Genomic DNA, 25,892 nt, shown 5'->3' on the forward strand with positions numbered 1-25,892 from the left:
AGAAAAATTAAACCCAAAAAAGAAAAAATCAAACCCAAAAGCCCTTTGCAAAAAAAAAAAGCTTTACAGATAATTTTTAACAAAACGCAATTTGCATTTCTCAAATGGACTTTAGGCCAATGGCATTTGCATTTTCTTAACCATTTGCAAAACCAAACCAAACACACCCTTAGTAGGACAGACTCGATTCCATGGCCGTGTAATGTGCTCTCTTCGTGCGTTTCGTTTTAAAGATAATGGTCAAATTTGGTTATATTTCTTGAAAATGAAATACTTGGATGGGAAACATGACGGATCAAAATCACTTGCTCTCCAATAGAAATGAGATATCAATTTCGTTTAGCCAAATTTGCGATTTATATATCAGACCGAGTCCAGTCCTTGAGAACGGGTTTTCCCTCCCCCAACTTGTCACTCATTCTGTAGAGATTCTCAGGTAAATCCTCTGCCAATTTTGAGCACCAACTTAAACAATTGAGTAAATGTTTGAAATTAGAAGTGGCCTTATGACAATTGGACTGGAAGTCTAATCTATGACTTCTCCATTTTGATCACTGCAAGGTTGTCCTATTCATTTTGTTTGGTTGACAATTGACGTGTTTTTGATCTCTTGTTCAAAACAATGTTTGCAAAAGAAATGTGTGCTGTGCAAGGTAGAATGAATGAACAGAGCAGTAGTCATTGTTGCCGTTTCTTTTGATGACCAAATCAATCACTACCAATGTTAAGTCTATATTGTGGACCTCATGTGGAATTGGTTTCTCTTGGCTCAGATTTTTCTTGTTCGGTGACTTCAATTGGTCATACTGATTATTGCTGTGTTCGGTAGTCTTACTCTGCCACGGTGATATCTGATGGATATTTTCGCCAAAGCCGTTGGCAAGGGTAATTTGCAATTATGCGAAGTTTGTGAAAGAAGAAAGTACTTCAATGTGATTGCCTTTTCATTGTGAGAGGAAAGAATTAGGTGCACGTCAAGATTCACGAGTTGATCATCCATTAGATCTAATGAAATATCATAATAACATGTTTGCTGATTGATCCTTGGTAAGGTGGAATTCCATTAATCTCTTAAACTGTTGCACTCTGCGGTATGCTTCCTTCAACTATGTAACTGCCCTCAGTTTTTTACTTGTTCTCAAGCTCTCTTTCGGGAATGAGGCCTGAGAATAACCTTGAAATGGTTCTAAAAGGATAAGTGTAGTTTTTCCACCGTTTTTTTAGTTTATTTTCAAAGGAGAATGTGGTAGCGTCCTTAGGGCAATTGATAAAACTCGCTAGTTATGCTACAAAATGTAAGTTTTTCCTATTTGAAACTGGTCTTCAAAGAGTGGTTTTCTACTTTTTGGCGCTAGCACTTGCTAAAGAGACCCTTTCTTCGAAGTACCAAGTCCATTTTTTTGTCTTTTCAAAACTAATTTCTCATGCATACCAGAAGGCCAAGTCATACAAACAGAGCTTATCGTTTAACTATCTTCCATGAGATTAAGCTTCCAGGATTTTTGGTTCAGTAGATATGTCTATTACTCACACTGCTTTAATTTTTAGACTAGGCAGAAATGGCGCAGATTTTGGCACCAATGACACAATGCCAGTTGAGAATCACGAAGGAATCACAGAGCGACAGTCCCATGACAGCAAACACATGGATTTCTCTCTTGCTAAAACAGAAGAAGAGTGGAAGCACCAAGAGCTTTTCTAAGTTTAGGGTGTATGCTTTGAAGTCTGAGAACACTACTATTACAGGCTTGAGAGTCTTCTCAACTTGAACGTCACGCCCTACACCGATCCGATAGTTGCAAATCACATTTGGTATGTTCTAATGCCTAAAACCTTTACGTGCGGTGCACAAAAAGATGAATAATACTTGAACTATTCTGTACTGAAATTAGAAGTTAGAATTTTTCTTCAATCTACCATCAGAATAAATATGTCATGTTTTATGCACGTTCAATAAGTGACACCTTTTTTTTGTATTTCAATTTCTACACTAGCAAATCTTGTTTAATGTTTTGATGTAAGTCTAACTATGAGACAGGATCGGAGGTTCTAGCATTGATAAGGGCAGCAAATCAAGGGTATGAATGGCGACAATAAGATATATTGCCATCTCGCCTGTTTTTACGAAAAAAAAACAAAGCACAAAATTGTTGCCATCAACTCTGGCTTCTATCATGCAATGGGAGTACCAAGAGGGACCAAGCGTGGGAATTGAAGCGGGAGATTATATATGGTGTTTGAGATACCTTCTCGAGGTGAAATTACAATTACTTGCTCAAGAAAATAACCGAATGCCATTAACGACAAACAGAATTAAGTGCATACAGACATGTCCTACAGTTTCAAATACTTAATTGTTTATGTTGCTTATATGGCATAGAATAACTTAGCAAGCTGGTGTTGTCCTCGTGTTAGATCCGTAGCCAATGGAGGTTGCTGACTTCTTTATCACCATTTACGCAACATATTATCCATAAGTCGATAAAAATATTCTCTTCCTTCTAAGGGTGAATGGAATGGTGCAGGATGCCACACTAACTACAGGTTACACCATAAAAATAACATGGACTTGATTAAGTATTTCTTTTCATTAAAGGACTTTAATAGTGTTTTTTCTCCGTGATTTCTATAGTACCAAAAGCATGAGTGAGAGGGAGGCTTTGAAATGATAAAGAAGGCAATTCTGAATCTCTCTCTTCGCCACGAGGAGCACATTAGCGCCTACGGAGAAAGAAATGAGAGAAGTTTGACAGGAAAGCATGAAACAGCCAACATCGACATATTTTCTAGGGTAATGCTCAGAAGAAGCACACCAGCTGCGAGTCAAATTTCGAAGATTGCCCATTAAATTGAACTCAAATATTGTTATGATGCCTGAATTATTTGAATTCTGCTATGCAGGGACTTGCCAACCGTGTTTACTCATTCTTTGTGGGTGGTGACCTTGAGAAGCAAGGAAAAGGTACTGTAACAATGGCCCCATCAGTCCCTTTCTGTGCTCTGTCTGAGTATCAATTAAAGACCCTTAACTTTCATGGATGATTCAAGAAAAGCTACCATAAAAAAATAGTACATAGAAAGTACTTATTGTTCTTTTTGGTCTCAGTTGATTCTATGATTGTTACTATGAAAGAAGCCGTTAACTTTCATAAAGCATTCCCCAGTTTTGCTTCCTAAACAAATGTAAATCTTTACATCAGTCCTTACTAATCCGATATTTACAGAACTTTATTGAAGTTAAGACTTGGACATTTCAGTTCTTATAGTGTCTCAAAAAACTTTATGGAATGCTTAAATATTTCTGAATATAGATAAAACATAGAAAGTTCACCTTCCTTGCTCAGTCAATTAATGGCTTAAAATGATATGCAGGTTACTTGGAAGACTCCCTGCCTCAAACATGGACCAATAACCTCGTCACTTGCTGAAACTACAATTTTATGGGAGCCCACCCATGAGGCTGAAGCTCTGCTCAAAAGCTAGCATTGACGGTCTAAAATGCAAGTTGTTGTTTAAAAAGGCCAAATGCATTAATCAAATCGGTGAGGATCTACAAGCTGAGAGATTGTGATCCCCTTTTCCTTTGGATTTAGGACATTGAGAGAAGATCCTCATGTAAATACTTCCTAGAGAAAGAAAATTAGGTGTCCAAGCTCACACCTAGTCTTCTTTACATTGGTTTCATCCTACATTCGCAAGTAGTCTCAATGTTTCGGGATTTGAGTTCACCATTACCCTTTAGCATCGTGGACATCTTACCGTGTTCAAATGGTCATATACTTAGATATTTTAGCGCAACTCATCCAAATTTTCATCATATGCTAAACTCATCCAATTTGTCATATTCAACTTTCTTTTGAATGAAAGGCATATTGACTTCTGATTCAGTAAACATGAGATGCACCAGTTTGCTTCATCTCTTCCAATGTCTCACCAAGAGAACTTTGGGAAGTATAAACAGACCGCAATTTTTGGGGTCGCGCAAGTTTGTCTGTCCAACTCAGCAAATCTTTTTTTCTTTGCGAGGCAAAGAAATGTTCTCATTCACATGGAAAGTGCAATATATACATAAAAACAGCAATTTGGCAATACCTAACATTTTGCTTCTACAGAACTAAAAGTTAACTCTTCTCCTCAAAGCAATTCGATTGTCTTATTCAACAATAGAACAAATAATTAACAATGATATTGATGCTAACTTATCTATCTTGCCGTGTCTAGTAGATAGAAAGTTTGTGAAGTAGGATAGCTGTTTCTATGGAAATATAGATCAGAAGACACGCGGATTGGACTTCTCAGACGATTCCCAAGTCCGGTTAAGGGAAGAAACTGCAAAGTTTTCTGTAGTTCATATATTTATGAAACTGCTGGTAAATTTCTAATAAGGTTGATAAAAAAAAATACTCTGACATCGGCTTGAAAGAAAAAGTCACGAAAATAATGAGAATTATGTTCTCTTTGCATGATTTCAGCAAGTTTCAGTTGAAGTGTATCAAGTTAAGAGTATACAACTGAAAAGAAAATGTAACTTGAATTTTACTAGGGGAGATCATGATTTATTCTTGATCTATAATTTTTACTAAGCACTAGGCATGTTCAGATCTCAAATAATATTCAAGCTCAGGTTTCAAGTCGAGGCATCAGGAACCAATGTTAACATATCATACCATACCAGAGTGTTCCTAAAAATTTTCTAGGTTGTCATATATGATATGAACTTGGACTCTATGAAGCACTTGATCAGGCAAATCTCAATTCATGCATTTCTGAATCTTGTCTCATTTCAGGTGTTGTGCATCAGCTTCAGCCTTATTAGTCTAAGCTATATGTCAATGGCAGTCTTGAGCTACTTATCTACCCACAAGCAAGTTCAACTCTAAGCTAGCTATATACGCCACTTGGTCCCTCGGCCAAATATTCTCTTATGGTTTCTCCTGGTGAGAGTAGCCTAACTTGCTATGACAAGAAGAAGCTCATCGTTGCTGCCATAAGGACAAATGCATCTGCCAGCACAATAGTGATTGCCCTAGTTTTCTCATATATTGAAGTGCTAATGGACAGATATCCATTAAAGAGCTCCTCGTGCATCTTAAAAAACAAATTATGCTGCTTCGTGAGCCAGTATCACATATACAAGTGAGAGTCTCTGATGTACTTCTGTGAGATATTTCATTTTGCATTGTCTTCATCAGTATTACTCTTCGTAACTAAATTGTAGTAGGAGAGATATTCAGCACACTCCAATATAGTGGAACATTTCAACATCGTTGAATAACGGAAGTTTGTCGGCTATGATATGTCCTATTAAAGCCACATAGGGAAAGCAAATGTATGGTCAAGAAATAAGATGAAATAGGAAACATGATACAAGAGATCAGCCACATCATGGAATGTCATATGGCATTTCCAAATATTGCTGGAAAAATCATTGCCACATAGCAAATCCACTGAGTAACTTTTTGCAACCACAACTGAGGTGGTAGAGTGTAATTGATTGTTGAATCGGGCGTTTCTATTAGATGAACCTCACTTTTCCTTTTATGTTCATGTAAGATTATTCAGGGTGAGGAAAAATTGAAAAGCAAATCACCACAACTCATGTATATCATTAACTTCACTATGAGTAGCTCATTAAAAGGTTAGACAAGCAGGTGTCTCGTGCTAACTTCTGCACCAAAACTTAGAGTCATCCATGTCTCCCATTCCTTTTGCCAAAGTTACACCAAAGAGAGAGAGATTGTATATCTCGGAGGAAATTACACCCGAGCACAGGTCTAAAGGTTCTTCAAATATAACGTCAGCTTCTCAAAGACAAACAGTCAGGGGGCTTGTGGTGGCTTCCTCCCGCTGGACGTTTGTTGAAATTTGCCTTTTGAAACTTCAGGTACAATTTTATTGGAAGAATATTTTGAGCACAATTCCTCGTTCGCTCTCGTCAATCTATCCCCTCCCTTACCCTTAGCCTCTGAGGTGAGATAAACAAAAGAAACCAACAAAAAGAACGAGCAGAATGCATATTTTCATATCCGCATAATTTCACTTCTGATTGAGAAAGCTTTATACTGTATAAAACAAGTTGATGCCCTCTAGTTACAAAAGTCAGGCCTGCTGGAGAAGAAACCATAGACGCACTCCAAACTACAAATTTTTCCTAAACTTACCTCTGCCAGCATAGTTTCCTCCCACCCTCATGCATAATTTCATATACAAGTTTGTATTTCTCAAAAGATGTGGCACCAAACTCTACATATTTGGCAGCAATTTCACGTAGACTCCAGACCATCTTGCCTTAATTTTGTGGGAGCTACCTCCTGATTCAGAATCACGTACAGTGCCATACTCAGCACTCCTTGTCCACCTATGCAAGAGGTAGCGAGATGGAAGCTCCCTAATATCTAGAATCTGGAACAATCTCAAAGCATGTCTACACAATACACCCTCTGATTCAAACATTTGACAACCACAACTCACATCGAGATTGGCTGAACAAAAGCTAACGATATGTTTCTCATTCTCATTGCCGCACTTACGGATCAAATATCTACTGATGGCCCCTTGTTCATGAATCTTGGCACCCAGATAACTGTAGCTTTGTAAAAGTTCCCTCTGGAAAACTTTGAAAACGGAAAGGGTATAAAGCCTCCTACATTGCTCTTCCATCGGTTCATTTGTCTGAAAAAATGCCTGCAAGTTGAATGAGTTATAATCTTCTTTCCTTTCATTGCCACGACTTTGCTCCAAACCTTGCTCATATCTCACAACAAATTCTTCAAGTGGCATTTGAGAAATTAAATATGGGTCAAAAAAGGCATCTAGACTTCCATCGATGGGAATTCCAGCAAAAGATGTTCGACGTAAGCACAGTGGAACCCGGTTTTCACGCTTTTCATACATTTTCTTCAGCCAAGAATTTTCCCTCAAGCTATATTTGCTGAGAAGAGCATCCCATGCAGCATCAAATTCACCAACTGTATGACTTTGATAAACGCACTTCTCATATTCATATTTACAATCACTACTCAGTGGACTCAAATGCTCTCGTTCTTTTGTCTTAATTTGCCACATGGAGAATCGATGATGACTCGAAGGAAAAACCTGTGCAATCACTTGCAGAATGGAATCATCATGATCAGCTATTATCGACTTGGGATGGCACCCTGACATTGCCTTGAGCCATGTCTCAAACAACCATATGAACGACTCCTTCGATTCATCATGCAACTAGAGGACATCCAAGAAGAACCGACTGCTTGTGGTAATTAACACCAACAAAAGTAGCAAATGGCACCACATAATTGTTTTGCTTATAGGAGGTATCAAAATGATGGCATCACCAAACTGGCTGCAGGAAAACCTAGACCTGTCATCAACCCGGAAAAGACTCCTACAACAACCCAACTGTACATCAACAGCATAAAAGAATCCAATGTCCTCAGCTTGTCGGTTCTGAAAGTAATTATGAAGCACGGTATACCAATCACTTCCTATGTTGTTCGCAAGCTGTTTCTTTATGAGCTCCCATTGTGCTTTTTAGCAATGTCTAGTTTTTCCGATGTTTCATTAATCTCATCTAAAAATTTCAAGAAGCTGAACCTCTCTTGGCTTTCATTTGCATCCCAAGCTCATGGTTATGCTCTAGTTGATAACGATCAACAATCCATCTTCCATTATCAAGCCACTTAATCCTCATAAATGCACCACACCCAACCCTAGAAGGATGCTGAAATCCTTCCTTCGAGCAGACAAATCTCCAAGAAGTAATTGAACCATCATTCTTTGATCGAAACAACTGACCGATACGAACTAATTCCCACATTCCCAGCATATGTATCATAATAATGGTATGCTTTGTTAGCTGAATCAAACTTTAGACCCACATAGGGCTCCAGTTTCACTTGTCCTTCATTCGCCCCTGGTTTAATGCGTTTGGCACTGACAATACTTGAAGAAGATGAGCATCCATTATCAACAACATCAAAGCTGTTTTATCCATGGCTTACGGCATAAATCAACTACTTTAGCAGTAGTTGCTGAACTTTTGCACCGGGAATTGGCAGGATGATTCTCCTCACAAGCGTCAAGATCATGATTATGATCTTTCGCAAATTGGTCAAGGACCCACTTTGCCAGAATCAGATTTTTTCACCCTTACGGATGCAGGGCATCCTGTCCTTGAATTAATCTGAAACCCTTCTTTCCAGCACACAAATCTCCTATTACAAACCAACCCATCAACTCACGATCGATACAATTGACCAGATCGTATTCTAAAACCCACTCGTGATGCATAATTGCCTTAGAATATACGAGCATCATCTGCGGTATCAAACTCCAACCCCACATATGGCTCCTGTTCAAACTCTTCTTCCCCCACCCCCATTGAAATCCCTCTCACATATAGCACCAACCATTCCTCAGTCTTTAAAACTGTTCCTGAAATAAGAAAATAAAGTAAGCGAGATAACATTGAAACCTCAATAAATCAGCTCATTGTAACTATAGCTAAATATCAGGAGAATCAAGGACTCAAGACATAAGCAACATCACTTAAAATATGGCTAGCATTGTGAAAATAGAAACAGTCATGCTAGATTTACTTAAACTTGTCTACAGAATCTGTATACAAAGTGATACGGCCAACTACAAGTGGTCTTTTAAATAAATGGATCATAGTCAACGCTCAATAGGAGTATGCCGTAGTATACCAATTTTTGTAAGTAGACCTAGCATTATTCTTATACAGCCAAAAACTCAATTTAGACATTCTAATCTATCACTGACTATCTCCTGATTTAGTTCAGTCACCAGGCCCAAATGAAAGCAGCATCAGGAATATCAGTAGTCTTTGTTGCATTGTTACATATTCTACACTAAAACCAAAAAATCCGTGAGGACAATAGAACAGATAGAATACTAATTTGCTCTTCTACTCTGAATAAGAGTCAAAACCAAATCCAATCGAATCAATTCTAAGCAAAGCGACCACAGGCACGATAGCCCAATGGTCGGGTGTATCCATGACGAGATTTCGCAAGAGGTCTCGGGTTCGTGATTTCGCAACAGGAAATGCACCATTCGTCAAATGTCGACCAAGCACATCACATTGTATCGCGAATGCACGCGCATATACTATAGACAATCATCCTCGCAAACTGACTAAGGATCTTGAAACCCTTTAGGCTCTATTGAAGCACACCAATCAAGAACAGGTTTAACATTTAACAACGTCTCGAAGGGTGGTGGCAGCTCAACCAGCCATCCTCTCTCTTCACGGCCTCTGTTCTTTTTTATATTCTTTTTATTTTCTTTCTTTATTTTAATTTCTCTTAAATTATTAATGATAGTAAGATTACTTTTCATATAAAAAGATGTTATGGAGTGGCCCTGGCACCTCTCTCTCTCTCTCTCAATAATAAATGTGAAGACATAAGATAATAAGAGATTGTAATCATGACTATCTTCGTTTTATATCAAATGTAGCTCCATCAGTTGGATGTTATTCTGGCAACAATCGTTGTGGGTTAGCTGATGTGGCCAACTAGCATTCTAAAAATTGAAATGAACCTTGTTAGCATGTGCCCCTACGACACTAGTTAAATTATTTAAATAGTAGAAATAACATTTTTTCAAACTCTTTGACAATGAAAAATTCACGCGTTCTAATTAAGTTGCTTATTATAACAAGAAAATGGGGTGATCATCTTCATCAGATAGTACGAATAAAGTTATAAACCGTACATGGCGAAAATTTCCCAGTTATTTATGCCAGAGCTCCAAGTAATAATACCTCAGCATCATTAGACAACATATAACCAGCAAGCAACAACCACAATCCAGCACGAGCGCAAAAACAAATTCGCATTGCATTTTTACATCCGCTAAACACATATTCGCATTCACTCGCAGAGAAGACATGATCCGGAGGAATTCACTATTAGAAAAAGATATGTACATAAAAATGGGATATGCACTTCAATGTATTTAGTCTACATGATCAGTTTATGCTTCAATGAACGCACCAGCGACCATCGACAGAGTATTCACAATTCAGCACATCAACATTTTTAGCTAATTTCACGGAGTCGAGTTTATCACCTTAGAACACCGGAAGCCTATCCAGAGCGAGACACTTCAGGAATGGACTCAAAAGTGAATATCAATTTAGATTCACTTAACCTATACAGCTGGTACGGAGTGAATCATTCAAGCAGACAAAGATGATGACAGTTAGATTCGAAGTCGACTCAGGCATTTCACCAAACACTTAATGTGCATTCGATTAAATGGCGCAATTGCAGCAATGAGATAGTGAGAATCACAGCCCAATCAGTACGACATCATCAAGATTGAAGCGCAGTTATAAATATAATCTCAGACGTGAACAATGTTCATGCTAGCAACAATCAAGAGCGATCGAATGATGTTCTGATCTTCCACACTGAATGAAAATTGGAAAGCTCGAAGGCTCCAAGCCGTCGAAGGTTGAAGAAATTCTCCTTGGTTCAATGAGCTCGAGTTCATCGACGGAGCACACAGATTCGAAGCTCAAGCGCTAGAACATCGTGATTTGAAGAGCACGGACGTGGCGAGGTAAGCGGTGGATTCCAGCGCCGATCAGGGGTGGAGAAGCTTCTGGAACACGTAGAGGATCGAGAGAGAGGCTTTCTGCCTCCAATTGCTGTGCGTAAGCGAATCCGTCTCTGCTTCAGTCATCCTCTCGAGTGCTCACGATCACAGCGTCCGGACAGCATCGGGTCGCCTCTCGCTCGCTTCTCGCACAACTCCACCATCTCCCGCTCTGGTTTTGATTGATCTCTCTGAGGAAAATCGAAGGCTTCCATGGAAGAAGATGATCATTGAGCTCGCTCTTCTTAACGGAATTTGGATTTCACCAATTTGAGCGCTGTCGTTTGTGAATTTGGGGTGAATTTTGGAATTGGATTGTCATTATTGTTTCTATTGTTTTTGCTTTTTATTCTCTCTTCTCTATTTATTAATTCTTTTGAAAATGCATATTCAATTAGTCCCGCAAAAAGTCAGATTTCAACAATTTAACAAAAAGTAGACATGTGACCTGCATGACTAATGATTATTGGTGACGGTTAATAGAGAACGTAAAAAGTATGACGGAGGCGATTAATAAATACAATAGAGAGCTCATCTATTGGACATTAATAAAAAATTTAAAAACAAAAAAGAAACTTTAGATTAAAAGTTAGCGGACGTTAATAGCATGATCAAATAGGAAATTCATGAAAAGTTTGATTGTATATATCGAACAGAGCTTAATTAGAAGAGGAACATGTTATGGGATAAAAATGAGAACCAGACTTGATAATGGAAATAATTTGTCTTGTAGTAATTGACAAAGAAAAGTTTTATGATTTTGAATTAAAGGATATTTCAAACTAATCGATGTCATTGCAATAGGAAATAGAAATAGTAAACGATTGTGTCCGAATTGTAATATACAAGAAAAAATTGAGAGATATGTCCGTCATTTTGCCCCAGCATAAAATCCTTTTGGTATTTACGAGAAATGAGCGACATGCATAAAATGCATAAATATAGGATTGTACTTATGCATTAATGTGCAAGTTCTGGTATTGCATAGTGGGTGAAGAGATTTTCGAGGTAATTCTTATTTATTTAGAGAATAGGCAAAAATAGAAAAAAAGAAAGAAATTATGCAGAAGCATTTATTCATAGGAAGCACATAAATTCAAGAGATTAGCGAGGAGAGTGAACTTCCTTAGTCAAAATGCAATGTCATAGGAAAATAATAGCAATAATGCCATGTGACAATACGAAGAAGAGTTTCGAACTGAGAGGTATAATGTTGGCATCATAATTGTTAACAAGCAAGTCTTTTCTCTAGATATTCTGGAGAGAGTCTCCCATACACACAAAGACTCTGAATCCAATAAGGCACAATACATCATCAGGAGCTCCTCTCTTATTCTCCGGATCTTTCTCAAGCTCTCCCACTCCGGCGGCTCTTCCATCGTTCAGCCGAGTTGAGTTTGGCCCCTTCATTCAGTCATCACCCTCAAGAGCAGCCTAGTCTGTGACTGACGCCCAGCTAGCTTAATACCAGGTCATCGCGGACATGCAACCAGGCCGTCGTCGAGGAGCAAACAAGTCGTCCCATTGCGTTACCGAACCGATCGTCCAAATTACTCAACGGTGCAGGAGCTCTTGTTCAATTGAAAGTGTTGTTAAAAAATTAAGGGCCGAGTTTAGCGGATTTTTTTTGGTTGGTGATGGTGCTTAACAATGCTAAGCTTTCGAAATGAAAACAACAATCAACAATCATTGGGAGGTGCGGGTAAAAAGCAAAAACAGAGAATAGTGAGGCATTCCGTGGATAGTGAATAAAAACAGAGAGTCGTTCATGTATGCGTGGGAGTGCAAAAGGAAAAAAAGAAGAAGAAGGCACAAGTAAATAAAGAAGGAAGAAATCGAGAACAAAAAAGGAAGTAAAAAAAGAAAATAAAGAAAGAATGAATGAAGAGGTTCGTGCAAGTGAACACTGTGTGTGGGGAATAGATCGGTGAGAAGAGTAGGACAAAAGAGAGAGGGTTGAGAAAGAACGAAAAAAAATAAATAGAGCAAGGTAGGTCTGAAGAGGTGAGAAACTCATTGTATTTGTATATATGAGGTGAGGGACCGAAAAGGAAAAGAAGGAAAGCACAAAAAAAAAGGGGTTAATTCCACTAAAAATCTAACGGAAATTAATTTTTATATCACAAAAAACCCTAAACTGATACACATATGACACATTTCTGACAAATTGATTTTTATGTCAATTTGGTATACTCGTGCTATATTTACTTCAAATCTAGTACACCCGTGCCATGTTGATCTTAAACATTGAGATTTTTTGTAATACACAAACCAGTTTGGGTAAATATCGCACAAGTGTACCTGATCAAATTTTTTGTGATTCGAAAATTAATATGAGGTAAATGCGGCATGAGTATCAGTTTGTGATTTTTTGTGAAATAACAATTAGTTCGAGTTAAATTTGGCATAAGTATACTAGTTTGAGATTTTTGATGGTATTAACTCAAAAAAGAAAGAAAAATTGAAGCAAATTGAGCCCAGTTTGTTTTTGTCTACAGTAACAAGATCTAAATTTTCCTATAGATTGGTATTATCCAAATGGACGGTGTATGTTTTGTGTTGACAACATTGGAACATTCAAACATCATATATGCTAAGACAATTTCATGATAGTCTAGTGCGAAGAAGGTTTCTAGCGAAGACGTTCTTATTTTTTTCATAGCAATCGTGCGATAATGTGAATTCTCACCTCGTTGCATAAAGATTTTTATTTTTACTTTGAGATAGTGAAACTTCGAGTGGATTTTTCTATCGTACATTTCATTGTCATTGGAAGTAAAATGCCTTAGGACGATGAGCTAGTTTCAAAAGTTCGATCCGTAATGTATGTCCTTTTGCTTGTATGATTCGGGTCGCATCCAATCGCTTCCGGTCGAGGTGTATCATGTTTGCATTTATTATATAATCGTATTTCATGGGCTAACATTTCTTTTGCTATGAAATCGCCGGAACTGCTCATTTCCAGCGGCATTTCCCTTATCGCGATATTCAAAGACTGTCGATTTCTGCTTAATCTTGTTTATTTTAGTAATGTACAGCATGCATTTAGGATGGATAATTCATAGTTATAATGTAAAAATGATGATAAAAAAGGGAGCATGTTTATTCCACATTAATATCATTCCCACTCTATCATCATCGCCCATAGATTTAGGTTACAAGTTGCTAGATGTGCCATCTAGATGCTTAGGATTTGACAAAGTTACAAAAGTTCGCCCAGTTTAAGGGTAGTAAATTATCAACCACTTTAGAAACTAACCATTAAAAACAAAATTTTACTAGTCAAATTAGTAACTTATCGAGGTAGGCGATAAGTTGCCAACAATGTAAGAAATTTAACATGCAAAGATCAATAGTAAGTTATCAGCCAATTTAGAAATTTAGCATTATACCAAATTCTTACTTTGGTAATATACAAAGAGGTTTAGCAATTTGTATTCACTTACCAACATGCACTTCAATGTTACCAAGGTTTGGCAAAGCAACCAATGTAAACCCACTTTTACGGTAGTTAGTTGGCAACAAGGTAAGGAATTTATGAAAGGTAAACTCAAAAGTAAATTATCAACTCATTTTTACTATTTTGAAAAAATATTGCCAATGAAGTTAATAATTTACAAAGGTATTAGCAAATTGTATTCAAAAGTTTGTTAATACTCTTCAATAAAAGGGAAATTTTGAAGGGAAAATCATCTTCTGCTTTTGCATCCATATCAATTTGCATCTCCACTTTTTGAAATCTACACTTTCCATCTCTAGACAAAACCTCTGAAGTTCTAAAAACCAATTCACCCTTTTTTCAAAAAACCCTAGCCTCCAACTAGTCACCAACCCCAGCACAGCAATAGCGACGGAGCTAAGCGGTTCTAAATGTTGTGTATTTGTCCCATTTCAAATGTTGCCTAACAAATCAAAATTCATGTATTATCCCTAGTACAAAAACAATTCTATTAATTGTAATTTATTGTGCCACACAGGCAAACTGTAGATATATGAATACTATTGAGTACAAATTTTACATTCTTAAATAATGAGCTAAGTGATAGAAGGTTAAAGTAGACAGCAAAAGAAATATAAGGCTTGTCATAATTTAAAGTTATTATTAACAGATCCAATTTGGTAATAAAATAATCAAAAACAGTTATTATCACAAATTCATAATACAAATAGTTCACCTATTAATCTGTGCTTTAATATACTAGAGCTGTATTGCACAAATGATGGAGAAGGTAGCTTAGATACATTCTCAATGTAAAATGTTTGTCTAATCTAAAATTATTCAAACCTATTTTTGATAGTTTAACTAAAGCAGGTAAGTCCTGTGAGTAGTCAATATAACTATGTGCACTCAAAAGGATGCACAACTTCATTTATTCTCACAGCAATCATTACCTAATGAACACTTTCTTAGTAATTTTTACCATTTGCCAGTTATCTCTTATTAGTTACTAGATTATTAGCTAGAATGACTTCTTTTAGATTAATCGTGGGTGTTTAACTGGAATGTTTTTTGAACCGCCACCCCCCAAAAAAAAACTAGCAGATTTGAAACAATATAGTCTGGAAATTCTCTGTAATTGTTTTTCAAAGGCTCATGCACGTTTTTATCTTTGAACGCGCTAATTGTAGGGATATTTATTTAGCAATTTCGACTTTCTTTTGAATTAAGGGAGGGCGACACTCTAGATCCCATATCGTACAGAGAGTTGCTTCCAAAGGCCCACTTGCATTTTATCTTATTATATCAGAGGTAATTCATTAAATCGGAGGATTTTCAATTCAAAGAACTTTTGACATAACTCCAAGTTTTCCTTAAACTACTTCGTCCGAACTCTGGAACATAAAAACTCAGAGGTAGTTCTTGGAGAGAGAAAAGAAAAACTTTATCTCCAATTAAGATGGCTAGGCGTGCGGGCACCGGCACATTAAAATAAGGAACGCATCATGTCAGCTTACCAGGTATATACACCTAGACAGGCGGGACGGCCCCAATTGAAAACTTCGATTTCCCCTACTTTGGTGAGGTACCCTTGGGACCATCACAAAGAATCCAAAGCAAGACCCTATTTTTTCAAAGGCTCATGCACGTTTTAGAACTTTGAATTTACTAATTGTAGGGATTCTGATTTATTTAGCAATTTTGACTTCCTTTTGAGTTAAAGGAGTGCGACACTCCACCACCCGCCTGGGTGGCGCTGCTGGAGCGCGCACTCTTCCTCTCGCAAAAGGTTGAGTGTTCGAATCCCGGGTGCCGCAGGGTGACTTAACCGGTGCACGTGTGTGGTGGCTAGCACGTGTCGCTCCCGGGGTTTACCTCCTAGTTGTCGGCCGTGCGGGGGTTCCCTGGGTCATAAAAAAAAAAAAAAAAAAAGGAGTGCGACACTCCAGATCCCTATCGTAGAGAGACTATCGCTTCCAAAGGCCAACTTGCATTTTATCTTATTATATAAGAGGAATTCAATAATTTGGAGGATTTTCAATTCAAAAAACTGTTGACATAACTCCAAGTTCAGTCTCCTTTGCGAATAACACATAGAGAACTATAAATGTATGAGTCGAGTCCGTTCATAGTCCCCATAGCACATCGATCTGCGTATGCAGTCTAGAAAATACTCACGATCTTTTTCATTTCTCTTAATAGTTGTCAGAACCCACATATATACCGAGAACTTAAGAAATGACTGACCATCCTTTTTAAAAAATATGAAGGACCAAGCCTTCAACCTAAAATAGTGATTTTAAAGAAATATATATTGACTAAGCAAAACCTTGATAACTATAACAAAGTCTAGTGAATCATGAATTAACCAATTACAAGAAATGCATAAATCCAATTTGATAAACTTTACTCTAATAGTCTTCAGTAAATTCCAATGCCGCACCTGAATCACTCTCCATGTGCATTGGATTAAACTTTCTCATGTTCGAAACCTGAAATGGTAGTAAAAATGAGAGAGGAAAACCACAGCTCAGTAAGTGACAGACACCACTTCTATGGGATCAAGCAAAGAATAATGTACCTTTGGAAACAAGTATGCATCAATGTATCAAGACGATCACATTCATAGCATTTTCCCATGTAAAAAGCATTCTGCTTACTCCAATGAATCATAAATTATGTAAATATATCATAAACCCACGTAATATAACGAGCATATATCAAACTCAAGATCAAAAAATCCTACAGCCACACTTCACCACATGACAAAGCCAAAAGTATTATTGGTTAAGCCCCGAAAATCACATTAGCTATGAATAAGCCCATAAATCATGCCAGCCTTGATTAAGCCTCAACTATATATATATATATATAATAGAGAGAGAGAGAGAGAGAGCATTTCGGCTTAAAATATTTCCAAATAATATTTATGATAGGTTCAAAAGTATCCAAGTATCCAATGCTTGATCCAAAAAGAGCACGCCATGAAATAATATTTATTTCTATACTTAAAAAATACATGGCATATCGCAATATAACTTTTTCTTGGCAAATCGTGTCATGTAATTTTTAAAAATATATAGAAGTGTTTAGAAATTACTTACCTCAATAAATCGCTAAATCAAGCCACACGACTCAATTTCAATTTCCTCAGCCCCTAAACATAATTCAATGCCGTTAATAGAAATTAGTAATTCTAAACAATGGCTAAATGCAGTTGGGCCAAAAACCCCTTTCAGATGTAAAATTACGTGAATGCCCTCCGAAGCTTGATGCCAAGTCCGTGGCCCCGATATGCACCACAATGACCCAAAAATTACTTAAACTCTGTGAATCATCCAAAACAATCATTCTTTGCACAATATAATTTGTACACTTTTTAGAAAATCGGTAACTAGATTTTTTAAAATATTGCACGTGCTAACTTTTTCCTATAATAATTGCACTTTTCAAAGGCTATGAATTAGAATTTTCCACCATCAATATTTATATCCGAACAGACCAGATCGACTCGAAAATTTTTGGATGTCGAGAAAACCATCGTCCATAATTTTCGCAATTTCCCTAATTTTCGATAAACAACATAAAATTTTCATATTTTCGAAAATCATGAAAATTTCACAGAACAAAGTACTCTCTTTTTTCGGGTTAAATGGAGAAAACGGGGGGCAATTCGACTTCTGAATGGACCGCACGAGTCGCCCGAAGAATCTGTGCGACGTTACAAGAGGTGCCAACTTCATGTGCTCGGTTCTCACTCTAGAAATGATCAAATGAAGCGAGTTTTGTGTCATTGGTAAGAACTCATGTAATACTACAATTTCGTAACAAGGATCGATTGTAAAGTGCCAATTCCACCTATCCCTCAGTTCACGGATAGCTCTCTAGAACTCCATAGCTCCTCCAGAAGCACCGAGTTCCAGCTATTCCGTGTCGATCCAGTCTCCGACGATATCCAATCCCGAATCCGACGTTCCTCAGTTCTGCTCAGACGATCGGAACTCAGTTCTTCATGGTCCAATCACCGCAAAAGCTAAGTTCTATCTACCTTCCTTTGGTTTCCGATTTCGGTACAGTCAGTAACACTGGTCTCTCGGTCTCTTCCTGGATTTTCAGAGGCTCCTTCATCGACTTTCATCCACCGTCGCCCTCCGGACGCTGTTCGCCGCTGCCGATCGTCGCCGTTGACCGTCGTACCTCCATCTCCGACTGCTTTGAGGTCGGCCATAATAGGATCGGAAAACGGAGCATCGGTTTTCTTTTTCTTTTTTTTGAAGCCGCGGGGAGTACAGAGAAAACGATCTCACTAGTTTATCTGACTTTGCAGACTTTATTCAACGAATTCAGGCGACTAATAGCTATTTCCGACGTCGCCATACGCTGCCTTAAACTCCACGCCGTGGCCTCTCTGTTTTGCTTTGTTTCCCTACCGAGAAGACCGAAGTGCTCGGATCTCGCTTGACTTATTTCTGCTGGATTTGATTTCGATTGTCAACATCATATACGCTTCGTTCGTCAATCCATTTTCCCGTTGCTGATTCATCTCGTCTTGTTAACCTGGTAACTTCATCATCCCCTGTTCTGCGTCGTTTTTGCGACATACAAGACCAAGTCGCGTTCGTATCACTCATGTATAAATCAATGAGAATATGAAGTTTTTACTGATTATCTGTGACGATATTGTTTTTAGAAGGAAAAATTACTTTGATTTCGTGACCAGATTCAATGTTCTCAATACACACAAACTGTTTGTTAAAATACCTCTCAGACACTGTTACGAAATAGCGTATGTTTTTTGCGCAATCGGAGGGCCTTTTGGTGCAGATTAATCATTTTGGTAACGCAAAGCTTTGATTCCATTTACATTTCATTGTTATCTCAATTGAATGTGAACAAATCTTTTTGTTGCCTTTTTTACTCTGTGTTTCGGCATGTTCTCGGTGACTGTCAATGGTGATCGCCCGTGAAAAACGTCTGAGGGATGGCGCTGAGTGTCAACCTCTTATTCTCCGGATCTTTCTTAAGCTCCCACTCTGGCGGCTCTTTCATCATTTGGCCATGTTGAGCCGAGCTAGAGAGGAGGCCTCTCTTCCTCCATTAGTCGCAAGTCCTCTCCGTCGTGAGTCTGGCCACGTCATTCAGTCGTCACCCTCAAGAGCAGCCCTATCCGTGACTGATGCGCAGCTGGGTTAATACCAGCCCAACGCCGAAATGCAACAGGCCGTCATGGAGAGGCAACCAAGTCGTCCCATCGTGTTACCTGGACTGATCATCCGATTTACTCAACGACGGGGGTGCCTCCATTTCTCAGGACAGGTATATCGTCGTTTCTTTCTCATCGAATCTTATGGCCAAGTTTTAGAAACCAATGACTCATTGCATGAGTTTTCTTGCCAACGTTGGTGCAGCTCTTGTTCAAAGAAAGTCGTGAAGCAAATCACGAAAAAAATTGTGAAGCCAAAAAAAGAAGCAAAGATTGTGCCCAGTTTGTTTTTTGTCCGCAGGTAACAAGATCTAAATTTTCCTATAGATTGGTATCATCCGAATGGACGTTGTATGTTTTTTGTTGACAACATTGGAGCATCCACACGTCAATACGTCATATATGTCTAGAACGATGGGCTATGTTTCAGAAGTTCGATCCATATATACATGCTTTTGCTTGTACAATTCAGGTCTCTTCCAATAGCTTTCCGTCGAGGCGCATTAGGTTTGCACTATTATATAATCGTATTTCATGGGCTAACATTTCTTTTGCTATGAAATCACTGGAACTGCTCGTTTGGAGCGACATTTCTGTTATCGCGACATTCGAAGACTGTCAATTTCTTATTCATTTTGTTTATTTTAGTATTGTCCAGCATGCATTTAGGACGGACAATTCATAGTTATAATCTAAAAATGATGATAAGAAAGGGAGCATGTTTATTCCGCATTGTTATCATTTTCAAGATCATCCCACCATATTATCGCCCATAGATTTAGGTTAGAATTTGCTAGATGTGCCATCTAGATGCTTAGGATATTTTTTTGAAAAATAATAAGAAGGATAAGAAATACGTTCATGAAATTTGTGACATTCCGATTTTTCGACCCATTTTTGAGATTTATAAAACGTGTAATTCGTCAGTGTGCTTATAGTAAAATCTCGCCCGGGAACTGATCACTCTCGGTTATTTTTAAATTAGAGATTTCGCTAGAATCGCACTTGATCGAATTTGGCCGTTATTTAAAGCCTAAACTTTGGTGTCGATTTTCGGGAGTTTCGGAACGAAATAAATTGGACGGTGTCGATATTATTGTGGCCAGCGTCGAGATTGTCAGGAATAGTAGAAAAGTGAATTTTCGACCGGGTACGAATTTGGGCTAGTAGACCTCCCTCGTTATAGTTTGGTTTAATTAATTTGGCCTTTGTCCCTTATTATATTCGAGGGTTATTTTGGACCGGTAGATCGTTTTCGATTTTGAATTTGGGCCATCGGATCGCAATTAATATTTGAATGAAATTTATTTTCTTTTATCTCTCTCTCTCTCCCTCTCCTCCGCGCGCACGCTTCCCCCCTCTGACCGCGCACGTCTGCCATGCAGACGTCCCCTCAGCTCCCTGCCATGCAGACCAACTCCCTCCTTCTCTCTCTTCCTTTCTTCTTTTCTTTTCTTTCTTTCTTCTTCCTTTCTCTCCTTCTTCCTTCTTCCTCTTTGGCCCGACTGGTTCTGCCCCTTTGCTTCTGTCCTGCTCGCCGATCACCACACGCCGCTCGACCGCCCTTCCTCCTCCGCCCGACGCCGCCCCACTAGCCGCCGACGCCGCCGTCTTCCTCGCGCCGTCGCCGCGCCGCCGCGTCGCCCGGCAGCCCAGCCCCGACGCTGCCTTCCTCCCCTCCCGAGCGGCGAGCTCGGCTCGCCGTCGCTGCCTGTCTCGGCCCGGCGCTGCCTAGCCGGCCGCCTTGCTCCGCTCTGCCGTCCAGCTCGCCGTCGCGGGAGCTCAGCCCGTCGCCTTCGCCGCTCGTTTGTTCGCGCACCTGGGAGCTCGCCGATCTGAGCTCGTCCGTTCCGTGCCGTCCACCGCCGCTGCTGCGAGTCGCTGCCGCGTCGCCCAGCCGTCCCCATCGTTGCTGCTCGCCGGCCGGCTCGCCCGTCGCCAGCTCGTCCGGCCAGCTTGCCGCCGGTTCGCGCCCTCTCCCTCAGCCCCGATCTCTCTCTCTCTCTCCCTCTCCCTCACCCTCACCCCCGGCTGACCTCTCCCCCCTTCAGCTCGCCGTCGCCGTGCCGCTCCGTCGCCGCCGCACCGCCGTCGCCGCCGCCGCTGGTCGCCGCCCCCGGCCAGCCAGCCCAGGCCGTGGCCGGCTCGTCGCCCACGCGACCAAGCCGCGCGCCCGTCGCCGTGCCCGTGCCCGCGCCCGCGCCCGTGCCCGTGCCCGCGCCCGCGCCCGCGCCCGCGCCCGTCGCCCAGGCGCGTTGCCCATTCAGCCGGCCCGTCGCCCGGGCGCGTCGCCCATCCGCTCGCTCGTGCGCCCCGGGCACGCTGCACGTCCGCCGCGCCCGCGCGCCAGGCACCTCGATCGGCCATTGTGCCCACTTTGGCCGGCCACCGCGCCTGTTGGCCCGCGCCCGCGCCCAGTCCGGTACTGTTCACCCGGGCTATTTTGGGCCCGAGCCGACTTTTCCCGGGCCAAACTTAGGTAAGTGACTTCCTAAACCCTACCTAGTACTTTAGGTATTTTTAGACTTGTTTAGGATATGATTAATATCGGGTTAGAAATTAATTTAGGCGTGGGCTAATTAGATTGAGTGTGCCCAATTTATGAATTATTGTGGTGATAATTGTGTGGCTAATTTAGTGATTGACTGAGGTAAATAGCATGACTGAATTGTCGTGGCGCTCGTGGGTGAATTGAAATCAATTGAATGTGTTGACTTGAATGTCGGGTCGGTGGGCCGATGTGGGGAGCATGAATTGAGTTGACTGATGTGGCGTGCTAGATTGACATTGGTGAAAGGGTGGTGATTGAAATTGATTTATATGACTAAGAGCATGGTGAATTTTGTATTGTGGTTGTCTGGACACACTTGGGTGATATTTGAACGTATGAATGCCATGAAGTTGATTGAATTATGTGGCGTGTATGCTTGACAAGCCCGGATCGATCGGAGGGCTGCCAACCTGAGGGGTGTTGACCCGGGTTGTGAGAAAGGACCTGTGGGGTGTTGACCCGGGTCGTGTGAAAGTTTGTTTTTGAAAGGTCCTGTGGGGTGTTGACCCGGGACAGAGCCCGGATTGATCGGAGGGCTGACCTGTGGGGTGTTGATCCGGGTCGTGTGAAAGTAAGAAAGGTCCTGTGGGGTGTTGACCCGGGACAGAGCCCGGATTGATCGGAGGGCTGACCTGTGGGGTGTTGACCCGGGTCGTGTGAAAGTTGGATGGATGCGCATGTGAAATGTGTTTGGGTTGAATTGGATAAACGTACGTGTGTATGACGCTCGAATGATTTTGATGTGTTCATTGACTATTATTGCATTATTATGATTTGACTAATGTGCAGTGTGGGCATGTGATTGGATGGCGAGGTAAGTCCATTTATGTGAATTATATATATGTAATCGGGTAGATTGCATGCTGAACTTGTCTGGGTACGCATTGGCCTATGTGGGGTATAGGGGGTTGCTTATTGAGACTCGTTCTCACGGTTATTATATAACCATTTTCAGATCTGCGACCGTGATTGATTGGAGACGACACCAGGGTATCTCGGGGATGGAGGACGGGTCAAGTTACCCCATATTTTGTGTGTCCCTCTTTTGTATAGCGAAGTAGGATACCCCACCACTATTCCCTTTTGATGTTGTGTATTTGGAATTATTGTTTTGTGCTATCCCTTTGTCATATTTTATTGTCTGGGTTGTTTTAAATTCGCTTCCGCTTGCCTTTATCGTTGGGTGTTTCGTTTGGGTCGGCGACGCGTCCTGGGACGTCGCGTTCAATACGACCGTTGAAGGGGTGTCGCGAGCCCGTTGGGGTCCGGGGCGTGACAAAATTTAGGGCTTAATCCGACTTAGGCATGTTGCGAGAATTTGCATTCCATAGATTAAAGTAATCACATGCTTAGCTTAGGGTACCACTCATGGGGTTCCTATCCCGAGGCATAATAATGAGGTTTTATTTAATTTTGTTCCATGCGGCTTGGGTTCTTTATTTTTCCGTACTTTATTTACTTTCATTTTTTTGCGATGTTGTGTGATTACATTGTTACGTGATTAAGTGATTGATGGACATAATTGCCCAATTTCACATATGCATAATCATTTAGATGGGTGCGCTTGGAGACTAAGAATGGATAAGATCGCATGATCAAACACATTTAGAAAATAATGAGAAAAGGTACCAAAATTGGGTGCTCAATAGATTTTAGCTTAATGAAGTCATGTTCCTGAATCTCTGATTTGCGGAAGTGAAGTGATCTCCCTCATTTCACTTGACTTCTAACTAGCCTCAAATAAGTTAATGGCGATTCCTAAAAAAAGAACAAAATTTGAATGATTAAGTCAACCAAAATCGCGATGGTAGGATTTGGGAAAACCTGAACCAATTGTGACGTCACCTCGTAAGAGGAACTATCCATGCTCCCTTAGTGATCTGTTCGCTCGCCTCGAGGTGGCACTACGCCCTTGACAAGGCCCAAAAATATTATTCGCTATGGTTAAGCTCCAAAAATCACATCAGCTATGCATAAACCATGTAAATCACGTCGGCCGTGATTAAGCCTCGAAACAATATTGGTCCGTGTGCCCACACACACACAATATATATATAGCATTTTAATTTAAAATATTTCCAAAAAACATTCACGACAAGCTCAAAAGTATCCAATGCTGGATCGAGTTTTCCAAAACAACATACCATAATATTTATTTATATACTTTAAAAATACATGCTATGTCACATCACAATATAGCTTTTTCTCGGTAAATCAATGTCATGTAAATTTTACAAAATATGGAAGTGGTAGAAATTAATTACCGCGATAAATCGCTAATTCAAACCGCAAAACTCAATCTCAGATTTCCTCCGTCCCTAAACAACAGCCGAATGCACTAGGGCTGAAAAGCCCGTTTGGACAAATATCATGTAAATGCCCTCCGAGACTCGATTTCATGGCCGTGGCCCTGACACGCACCACATGTCCCAAAAATATATTTGACTTTGCGAATCATCTGAAAATAATCATTCTTTGAGGAAAATAGCTTATATTATTTTTCAGAAAACAGAAAAAAAAATAGATATTTCCAATATTGTGCACGCTAACTTTTTTTCTTCAATAATTGCACCGAACTTTTCAAAGGAATTAGAATTTTCCACGACCAATATCTATATTTGAACTAACCAGATTGACTTGAAAAGTTTTGGATGTCCATGATTTTCACAATTTTCATAATTTCTGAGTAATAACAGAAATTTCTATATTTTCAAAAATCATGAAAATTTCACATAACATAGTAGTCTCTACGTTGAGTTTAACGGAGACAACGGTGTCGCAATACGGCTCTGGATGGACTGCACGAGCCACCGGAAGGAACTGTGCTTCCTCGACAAATGTATATCTTCATATCAGTCCTTACTCATCCAACATATACAGAACATGATCAAAGTTAAGACTTCGACATCTCAGTTGGACATCTTACTGTTTTTGTACATCGATAAAACAAAGTTGACCTTCCTTGCTCAATCACTTAATGGCTTAAAATGATAAACAGGTTACTTGGAAGACAGGCGTCTTGCCTCAAACATGGACCCATACGTCGTGACCTCGTTACTTGCTGAAACTACCATTTTATGGGAGCCCACCCTTGAGGCCGAAGCTCTTGCTGCTCAGAAGCTAGCGTTGAAGGTCTAAAATTCGAGCTGCTGGTTAAGAAAGGCCAATTGCTTAAATTAAAATCAGTGAGGACCAACAAGCTGAGAGACCGTGAATCCCTTTTCCTTTAGATTTGGGTCATTGAGAGAAGATCCTCCTGTAAATAAAGCTTCCCAGAGGGAGAGAAAATTAGGTGTTCAAACTCAGAGCTGGTCTTCTTTACATTGGTTTCATCCGCATTTGCAAGTAGTTTCAACGTTCTGAGCACTTGAGTTCACCCCTACCCTTTAGTGTCCTGGATATCTTCCTGTCTTCCAATTTTCAGTTACTTCAATATTTTCAGCGCAATTCATTCACGTATTCAGTGTCCTCATATGCTAAACTCATTCAATTTGGCATGTCCGACTTTCTTCTGAATAAAAGGCAGTTTGACAGTTTGACTTTTGATTCAGTAAACATGAGATGCACGAGTTAGTTTCATATCTTCCAATGCCTTATTAAGAGAACTTTGGGAAGTATAAACAGACCATGATCCTCAGGGTCGCGCAAGTTTGTCCATGCAGCTCGGCAATTCCTTTTCTTTTTGACGGAAAGAATTGTTCTCATGAACATGAAAAATGCAGTACAAACAAATAAACAGAAATTTGGCAATACCATTACCGACCATTTTGCTTCTACAGAACTGAAAGTTACTCAGGTCCTTTTTTTTTCGTCTTCTCCTCACACCAATTCAACCGTTCTGTTCAACAATAGGACAAACAATTAGCAATGATACTAATGCTAGACTTATCTAGCATGCCGTATTTAACATATTGAAAAATTTGAGAATTAGGATTGGTGTTTCTCTTGAATTATGGATGAGAAGACACGCTAATTGGACTTCTTAGACGATTCCAAGGTCCGGTTAAGGGAAAAGCTGGAAAATTTTCCTTTGTAGTAGATTTCTGAAGTTGCTGGTAATTTTCTAATAACAT

General features: G+C 39.9%; 3 pseudogenes; 2 read left to right on the forward strand and 1 right to left on the reverse strand.

Moving 5' to 3' along the window:
• LOC115669015 (putative disease resistance protein RGA4) overlaps positions 1-25,892 on the forward strand; it is a 63,740-nt pseudogene that overhangs the window by 14,798 nt on the left and 23,050 nt on the right.
• Positions 425-25,274, forward strand: LOC130135890 (glutamine synthetase, chloroplastic-like; annotated as a pseudogene).
• LOC130135883 (protein FAR1-RELATED SEQUENCE 7-like) lies at positions 6,018-10,458 on the reverse strand (annotated as a pseudogene).

This window comes from Syzygium oleosum, unplaced genomic scaffold, assembly GCF_021117445.2.
Source record: "Syzygium oleosum isolate NSW1041296 unplaced genomic scaffold, Sole_v2.1 Sole_v2.38, whole genome shotgun sequence".
Taxonomy (NCBI): Eukaryota; Viridiplantae; Streptophyta; class Magnoliopsida; order Myrtales; family Myrtaceae; genus Syzygium; species Syzygium oleosum.